This window comes from Phasianus colchicus, chromosome 4 (genome assembly GCF_987193195.1).
Source record: "Phasianus colchicus chromosome 4, bPhaCol1.hap1.1, whole genome shotgun sequence".
In the NCBI taxonomy this organism is placed as follows: domain Eukaryota; kingdom Metazoa; phylum Chordata; class Aves; order Galliformes; family Phasianidae; genus Phasianus; species Phasianus colchicus.
In genome coordinates this window covers 5,897,929-5,908,214 of record NC_143439.1, presented here as the reverse complement: position 1 = coordinate 5,908,214, position 10,286 = coordinate 5,897,929, and positions in this window count along the sequence as shown.

Sequence of the window (10,286 nt, the reverse complement as noted above, 5' to 3'; positions counted from 1 at the left end):
AGATCTCCTAGCTGAAGTCATGACTGGAGTTCAAAAATGAGCACTGGGTTTTCTTATGGACACTAAATACTAAAATGCTGTATTACTAAGATTATCTGTCTGTTGCAAGCCATCGTTCATAAAGAAAGCAATGTCTTTTTAAAAACTACTGCACATAGATAATTAAAAAGAATCTCAGAAGAAGAGTCTTTTTTTCTTGCAAATGTGAAGCAGCTGATCAATTCTTATTTTTGCCATAAATAAGATTTTTCTATCAATTCCTTTTCTTTTAAAAATACTGATTAATTATTTGAACCAGTAGAAAATGTGTTTCCCTTACCTGCAAACTACAAATCTTGTCTGAAATTTAAAGGAAGGAAAAGTATTAAAGCAGCTTTTCAACACACACATTAGGTTCCTACCTAAAACGTATACGTAATTCTCAAAAATGTAGCAACTGGTTTATCATCTTATTCTTTACCTCGATTTTTTTTTTTTTTTTTTTTTTAAGGAGTATCATGTATTTAACATGGGACATTTGCTGACAAAGGTCTAGGGGAACATCAGCATTAGTTCTGAATTTCTTTCTTCTTGACATTTCAAATAAACCACGTGGACATTATTAAAAATCTCTGGACGTAGTTACAGCAGATTAAAAATCTCTTGACAGTGGTTCCATCCACTGAGATGAGAAATGAAAATTCAGTGAAGAATAAGAAGTGATCTAAAAAGTTTGATTACAGCGATCTGTACCTGCTTCAGTCATTACAATGCCACTACAAGGTTATATTTCCATTTTTAACAGTCGTAATGGGTTAGGGTCCTGATGTCCTTACTAAATTACAGCCCAATTGATTTTTCAATCATAGATCTAGCCTGTACTTCTTAGACAGGAATGCATGGTAATGCTATCTTGGGATTTAAACTGGATACAGCTGTAATTTCAGTACTAGCAATGTGAAATAGTTTAACACTGAAGCATGGCTCTCAGGTGGAGTTTTTGAATGTAACACTGTCCCTGGTGGAAAATTCCTGAAGCAAAAGAAAAGATTTAGCTGCCTTTCCCCTTAAATTTCAACCATGAATAACTACTCAATTAAAACATACATACAAAAATTTAAAAAAAAAAAAAAAAAAAAAAAAAAAACAACTAAAAATAAGAGTAAAGATTCATCTTAATTTAAGGACAATTTGCAAAGAATTAATTTTAGTTTTCCAAGTCATACAAACTCTATAGTTTTATAAGAATTCATGAGATATTATCGTCTTGATTTTACCAGTTTAATCCCTAACTGAAAGACAGCTAGCCAACTTGTATATAAGTTATATAGTAACTTCTACTGTAAGTCTGTAATCTTCTAAATTTCACGAATAGGAAGTGCCAAACTTAACATTGTGTAATGTTTTGCATAGAAAAAAATTAACAAGCTGCAGTGGGGAATTTAGAAAAAAATAATTTACGAGGAGAGAGGAGTGAGTTATTCCATTTCTTGCATCATTCACTTCACATTTCATATTACAATGGTGTAATAATTGTTAAAGAAAAAACAGGTCTGTTACATAGAAAAACAGTTTTCAAATGCATAGGGAATTCCAGCCATGATTATAACTCATAATTTTTAGCAACTTGCAAATCCTTTAAGTTAAGCATTGTCAAAATATGCTCCGAAAACAGCATTTATAAGTAACAGTAACAGTGAAGAACAATGCATGAATGTTATATGATACAAATAACTTATTTTTTTAATAATAGCCATTAGAGTTCCAAGAAATGACTGGGTAGTGTCAGTTTCCAAAGAACTCACTTTTGGAAATTTCCCCAGGTAAAATTTTTTCATTTTTAGCATTGGTGGTTTTTTTTTTTTTTTTTTGGCTTCGTTGAGTATTTTCACAGAGCTGTGAATATCCTTTTTTATTATTTATATTCTTTCCTCTTCTTTATGGAGGCCAGCAGAGCTGAACTCTGGTGTGCCTTAAAAATAAATTAACTGAGATGATAATAGGAAAAGCAGTTTCATATTACAGCTACTCTTTTAATGTCTAGTTAAAGTACTATTAGTGAATCAGACTATTAGTGAAGCTAGAGTGCATCTTCAGCACCCCATAAAAGCAAATCTCTTTACCTCAGAACTCCACTTAGTAAGGTACATTTCAGAAAAAAAAATATCCTTACTCTCATTTAGCAAAAGATTGTCATCTTAAGAGTACAGAATGGAACGATAAATTATGATGGCTTTTAGGCTTCTTTATTCCTCCCTTGAAATCAACCTACCTACCTACCTAGAGAATTCTTTTTCAGATAGAAAATATAGCTAAGATAATCTTATAGACAGTTATTTTAAGATTATTGAAGACCAAATTACTGTCCGTATCTTTTCATAAGGATTTTCATGGAGTCATGAATAAATGAATAAGCCAGCAAAAGTGAGAGGCAGTGTTAGAGTCACTAGCAGAACGGAGTTATGGCAGTGTCACATTTCCAAAATGCCCACAGTAATTCACAAACAAGCTTTTGGCATTTGATCTAATAACGTAGAAGCAAGGCATTCACATAAGCCAATGTGCTGAAGGGAAAGATATCACTGTGCAGCAGCTGATGAGAGAGATCCTGGTTTAAGTGTTTAATTCTGCATTGAACATAGATGCTTTTTTTAATTTGGGTTTTAGAGTCCTTAAATTTTCCTAAAAATAGAACCGTAAGTCTTACAGCAACAACTTTATTTCTACCTCCGTACCATTACTATGCTACATCATAATTCTTCCCTTTACTAAAACTTTGCTTATATTATTACTTAGAACTAATTTCTGCTGCAGAAACGACCTGATCGTATTTCAAATACAAACTTTCTACAGAAAAGGAACTTGGAAAACGCAACGGATGGATTAAATTTTCCCTATAGGCAATGTCAATCGTGTGTGCTCCTACTGCACACTGAGGTTTTCCACCCATTCTGTACATTAGAAAGATCAAATGCAGTACACAGAAACTCTGATCATAATTTTTTTTTCTGTTGCTTTGCATTTAATTAAATGCAATTTTTTTTTTTACAAATTTATTTATTTATTCATTTTGATAACGATTTGCCAATGAATAATCTGGTGAATTACTTATGATATAATTTAGTTCCATACAGCTTTGGAGGTTGTGCTAATACGTGGGAATCCATAAATTTCATATGCATAAGCAGAATATTTGGCATTAGCAACTGCACAGTAAAGAGAGGTCCCAGTTACATTACTGATTCTAAAGATCTCTACCATGTCAACACCTGAGTGCTCTATTTCCATAAAACTTGCAAATTGTATCTTAGAATTGTTCTACTAAGCAGACATATTGATAATTGAAATTTAAAGCATTGCAGATATATTAACCATAATCATTATGATTTAAAAAAAAAGAGAGAGAGAGAGAGCAGTTTTTAATTAGTTAATTAAAGACTAAAAAATTTGAAGTTTCCTGACAGTTTGGCAATTACTCACTCATCTCACTGGTATCTGGCTGTCAGCATAAATTACACTGCCAGTGTAAAATTGGCTGAAGTAGGATGTAACTAACAGTTGGTAATGTGAGGACCAGAAGCTTCTTACGATATGTCCTGAATTTGAGGAGATAGTAAGTAACATTATCCTTAGCATAGTAAAAACTTCAGAACTCAAGCTTACAAACATTTCCATTGTATTCCCTCATGCCTCAGAAAACTATTAATTTCAAAATAAACGTATTTGTAGTAATCTAAAACATTGGTGTTTTCTTCACTGTTATAGACTTGTATCAGATGTTTTCAAGCTTTTTAATTTAATGATAAGAAAGCAAAGTGAGACCCGTCCCATTTTCATGCACTGATTCAGCTAGCATTGATGGTGAAAAGCAAGTTGCACACTGTTCTGCAAGTATGACTGTTTTTGCATCAAAATGCAGGTAAACGTGACCTTGTACAATGATATGTTTTACTCATTGGTGTAGCCTCACTTGAGTGACAGATACCTCTTGCAGTTACATTGAGAACACCAACAGAAATTGGATGTTAGAAATTTGAGACATATAGCATTTTCTTTTAGAATCATGGAGTCACAGAGTGGGTTGGATTGGATGGGATCTCAAAGATCCTCTAGTTCCAACCCCCTGTCAGTGGCTGGGTTTCCAACCACTAGATCAGACACAAGACCAAGATCCCCAGAGCTCCATCCAACCTGACCTTGAACACTTGCTGGAAATTCCTGGTTATTCTTGAGCATAGGAGACAAGAATCACGCCTATAGGAGATGTGCATTTATTTAATGCCTAAAGCACATTTAAACCTATTCTTTAACATTGCCATACATTCATTCGATTAACAATGGATAATTTGTCTCCTGATGACCTTCCTGCTAAAAACAATTTTCAATGCGGCAGCTTTTGTAATTTTCATGCTTTCTTTTTGCTATGATCTTTGGCACGGCTCACGTCCCAAGACATTACAAATGACCAGAAGCATGTAGATAGCAGGGGCTAAAAGTCAAATAGAATTATCATACCGAGGCCTTCATTTATCTGCTTAACCATAAAAAGAATTAAATCCTGAGAAAAAAAAATTGAAGTTGAAAAATTATACCCCCATTCTTTCAGATGTGTAATTTTTCTGAGTAACATCACCTCTACTGCAGTCGTGGTTTCAAGCTTTTAACCATTTGGAATTATGGGAATATCTTTATTTCAAGTAAAATGAAATAAACCAGTAGCGTGAAATAAAATCGATGGGTTTTTAAAAAGAACATTTCAAATGGCTTCTGCAAGGAGGGCTAAGCATTTATTTTCATTTACAAGTAGCAAGCACTTTGGGTTCTAATTATTCACAATTATTATAAAGGCTTTCTAAAATAAGACATAATAGTTTAGACTAGCAGTTTAAAGACCTGCTTGATACGTCGAAATGAAAAGTGAGAGTATGAAAAATACATTTCATTACTTCCTGCTGCCTCACTATCTTGGGGCACTACGTTTCCAGGGAGAAATATTGCAAATGAAGTAACCCACAGAGCAATTTTATGGTGGACTTTTTCCCTTGGTGAATATAGCAATTTGACAACAACTTCCACATATATGCACGCTGTATATTTGAATGTCACTTAGGGAAGGAAATGAAGAATTGCAAGAAAGGGTTGAGTCTCAGCGGATGTTAGAGAATCAGAGTGCAGAAGAGGAAGCAATTATTTACTTGAAATACGAGGAGAGTGCAATCTGCAATAGATAGATTGTACGCCTGTGCTCATGGGCGACCAATGAGGAATTTCTGATATGACACTGCCACAATTACAGCTCTGTCTCATTTGAAACATAATAAAGTTGGGGCCTGAAGGACATAAAATGTATAAAAAACCTTCTGGTTTGCAAGTCTCCTGCACACTCCTGAAATTTATGAGGAATAGATGAAAATAAAAATTGATGTTTCTGCATTGTTTGGGGACTGCAGTTGTATAGAGCTGCTTCATAGGTTTTAGGACTTAATTTTCACACAAAGTGGCTGTTTTGTGTTTTGTTTTTTGTTGTTGTTGCTGTTTTTTTTCCCCTAAGAATCAGCACTTGCCCACTCTGGGTGTAATACAAGATGTCAAAGAATTTATGAGTCAGAAAATCAAAATCAAAATCTGAGTGTAATCATAGCATCTTCGGTGAGATGTTATCTTTCCTTGCCATATAGTCTTGAATTACAGCAACATCAATGAATTAAAATCTATTCCCCTCTGTGGTGATACCAGCAATTAGCAAGTTGCCCACTTAGGACAAAACTCAACAGTGATATTTTTAAATGCTGCCCTTTATCATAATCATGTTCTTTTCCCTCCACCTTCATTGCTCTAGCTTCTAATCCAGCTCCTGGAGATTCCGGCTCTTTGTGAGATGTGGAAAGCAACCACAAGGAAATCAGATCAACTTACTGTTGAACCTCATAAATTCAATGAGGAGCGATTTTTGTACACTATAAATAGAAAATCTAACCAGTAACCTGGTAACTTGAGATTATAGCTTGTTCTCTAGGTATATTTGGTATTTCTGTTGTTTGAAGACACAAAACAAATACTGTTGCATTAAGCATCTGTATACAATGCTGCTGTTGTCTTCAGCTAATCAAAAGTTGTCACCCTGCTGAATAAAATGCATGCTAACATTTAAGACCAGCTTCTGAGATCTCTTCATCCTGTCTCTCAGAAGATTTACTGTTGTATCAGTGACCAAACCTAATCAAAACATTGCAAAGAAAAGAGCTCACAAAAAATATGTTTCTGGCATTTGGGTGAATGCAAAATGAAGAATGTTTTCTTCTGTTAGAAAAGATCACTTCAGGCTCACAGCTGTGAAACTTGGGACAGATCCTCAGAATGTGACCAAGGTGACAGATACATTGAAACCATGCAAAACAAAAACATTAAGCAGAATAGATTTAAGAACAATACTCCTAATTTGAAAAGTAACTTTTGGAACCCGAATACACGGCAGTGGGAGCAATATGAACAATGCTAAGCCCAGTTGATTTTTAGAAGCTAAATTTGGCCCTGGATTTTAAGCACAGGAGGCAGAAAGCAATAATTCCAAGAACGTTTTACTGTTTGATTTTCTGACTCATAAAATCTTTGACATCTTGTATCTGAACAATGGAAACGAGCAGAAGGTGGCTAACTTGGCAGCATTTTAGCATATCTGTAATCAGAACTTCACAATGTTGTGCTTTTGATCTAATCTAATTTCAGATTTCTGCAGTTTAAAGATTTTAACAGCTTTGGTAAATCATTTAAAATAGATTGATACTTGTAGTTCTGGCTTCTTCTATTTCTAATATTAATTACTGGCAGATTTCTACAGTGACTTCACAGACACTTTTGGAGCCCTTCGACAAATTTATTTGTCATTGCTCCACTTAAGTTCCACAAATAACTAGGTTAGCTATTGAATATGAATCTTATATGTATATTGCAGGCAAACACAAAAGGTAGAACACATTACTTCAAATTAGTGCTAAACAGTGTTTCACTTAATGTTTATCTTCTGCATTTTTCTTTCATGCATTTTTTACTTTTTTTTACAAGTACAATCTTGATTGCAAATAAGTACCAACAACCAGTCTAAGAATTGCTTTAAGAAATTAGGATAATCAGTGAGGAAACTTTGGGAAGGCTACGGGAGCTGAGAGGCAGGAGTATCAGGGAGAAAATATGCAGTAAATATATGTATGTTGTAGTCGTGCATGAACAGTTTTTATTGCCTCTAGCCAAGTGAATCTAAGTTGTTTTTAAGACCAACTTCTTGCAGCAGTAAAAGGAAAGCTTTGTTTGAGTTTAGTGCATGTACGTTAAGCAGAAACCCATACCTAAAACAAGTGACAAAGCAAAGCTTTTCTTAACTCTGTGGGCAGCTTTCACAAAGTGACCTATGATTTCTAGTGATTATTATTTCTGTCATTATCTTTCATTGTCTGGTTGTTTTTTTTTTTAGAGAGGTGGTGAAAAACTCTGTGAATTATGACAGTCTTGAATTCATCTTTGCAAGTTTGACTGAGGAGACTCACTTTGAAGGAGCATCAAAATTACCTGCATTTAATTAACCTTTCGTTTTTGCTTTTGTTTCTTCCTAGTGATATTTTTATTATATTTCACTAAATTTGTATGACTCTGTGCTGTGAGGACAGGAAGCTTAAATAAATATAAGGGGAATGCACAAAGGACATTCAGGAATGATGTATCTCCCATTGCAGAACTAGTTAACTGATGGGACACACATTCTGGGGTGTTTCATAGGATGAAATTAAGCTCCCAGCAAAATTATCTTTTCTTTAATTAAACACAATGATTTTTTTTTTTTTCAGTCTGAAGAGAACTCTCCAGAAAGAAGTGCTTATAAATCCTTATAAAGCAGAAACCAAGAAAAACATTGAAGTTTTGCTACTATATTACTTTTCCTTAAGTGATTATAACAACAGGTTGTCTACCTTCCACTTCTATAACAGGATCTCTGTCTTCTGATCACCCGTGATCATGTGAATGGCTTCCTGCTGTCTTCTCCAAGAGTTCTCACTAGGATCTGCTCCAGAGAAAATATACGGATAAACACAGCATAAAATTGTTCAGTCTGCTTCTGCCTGGGGAAGCCTTCGAGCACTAATTTCAACAAACCTCTGCATTCCCATAGCCTCCCCTATGACACACTCACATGCAAACGTGAATCCTTCACTTTCACACGGGCTCTAAGGGAGCTATGATGAGAGCTGTGACACAGCCTTCTCATCGTTTGGTGAAATTTAAACTGAAGAAAACTCCATCCAGAATAAACATGGTGTCAAACAGCCAGAAGGTGCTGGATAGGCTGGGACCCACAGGACATCTAACCAAGAATCACAAAATAGAGCCACTCTCCCCAGCTAGCATGGACGCAGGCCAGCTGGCTCAAGGGCTGTTGTTCTCTCTCAAACACATCATGGATAATCACAGCGCATTGCAGTTCACAATGAAAATAAGTTCCAGTAACCCAAAGCAGTGTTGTTCTCAGCTTGGGACCACTTCACCAATCATGGATCACAGATATCTTGTTGCTTAAAGTATATTACTAGTCCTCTATGCTTACAGATAATAAATCAGATTTTGAAATACATCACTTGTTTTGCTGAAGTTACTTTTTGGGCAAATATTTTGCACGTACCTAGCTGAATTTCAAATGCAATTCTTCTGCAGTTTGGCATTTAAATGGGTAAGGAAGCATCACAGGTGTTTTTTTTTTTTTCTTTTTATATAGCTGAGGTTTAAATGATGACTCCCCTTTTAACCACCAACACAGTCAAGTTCAAAGCTGCTAAATGACCAAGCTGAATGTGCCCAGCTAACATGCTTGTTCATTGTGGATGGATGCAACACAGCTTGGTGTATCACTCAATGGACACACCCTAAGACTGCTCCCAGGAGTCAGATGCACATTCAGACAAAGACTGTCAACCCTCCACCCTCACTGCCCAAAATCTGGGACATCAGAATAGAATGCTTTCTTTTAAAATAGAAAATACATTGGAGATGACTGGCAGTGGTTTAAAGAAGTGCAACTGAGTGAAGCACTGACCGAGCTTTCTGGTTTTGAGATGAAAAGACGTAGTACAAAAACGAACATGCAATTCTCAGTCAGTACCAAATAGAGAGACTTCAGGTGCAGGGAAATGTTTCTGCAGGAAACAGAAATAAAAGGGCTGCTCCAAAAGTAATGCCTCCCATTTTTATTATCTAGGCCTATGATGTCAGAAGCAAAACTTGGTGGTATGGCAGTAGAGATTGAACCTTCCCACCAGCTACACATGGTTGTTGTGAGACAGATGGCAGCAGAGAGGCAGGCTCACAAAATCTGACATGGAAATACGTATGAAGCAAAGGTGTGTCATTGAATTCCTCCATGCAAGAAAAAATGACACCTGCTGATATCCATCAGCACTTGCTGAAGGTCAGTGGAGACCAAGCAGCAGATGTGAGCACAGTGAGGTGGTGGATGGTGACAGCAACAGCAGGCCAGTCTGCTGGTGTAGATATTTACAAGCACTGCATGCAGGCTTTTGTCCATTACTGGTGAAAATGCACAGCTAACAGTGGTGACTATGTTGAAAAATTCTGTTTTCTAGCCGAGAAGTAACTTTATCAAAAATAGTGTTATTATGCTCACTGTATCTGTTGCAGTTTCCACGGAAATAAACAGGAGCCCATACTTTCAGAACAACCCATTTATATTACTTCTCTATACATTCTGCAGAAGAGTTTAATAACTAGAACATTCTTCAGAACACAAATGTCATCGATGTGTTCTCATATTGAAGTAGAAACAGTATTTACATCTATAGCTTTAGATAACTGAATGCCAAACAGTGCTGTGAGAAAGGAGTTTGTGTAAACAATAATGTAATAATTTTACCATTAAAAATTTTTAATCTCTTTTCATATGTGCATTCCTCACTAGAGTTATAAAGGATACAAGAAACAGTAACACTACTGAGATTTTTTTTTTTCTAAAGAAGGAAACAGTTTCCATAAAATAGTTCTCTAATGCTTTGCACAGAACATTTCTCATAGCTGCAGACATGAATGTGTGTGTTGTTCAATTTAAGATGTGAATAAGTATTTTTTGTATTGGGCAACATGAGTGTTTTTCCTTGCAGTTGCAGATGCAGGAACTCGGCTCTTTTACAAATAGAGTTCTTCTACATAAAAGCAGAGCAAATTAGGAAAATGAAAATAATTTCTAAAAAGTCTAGGGAAATGTTTGTTAAAGAAACAGAGAAACAACCTACCAGTCCTCCAGTTTATTA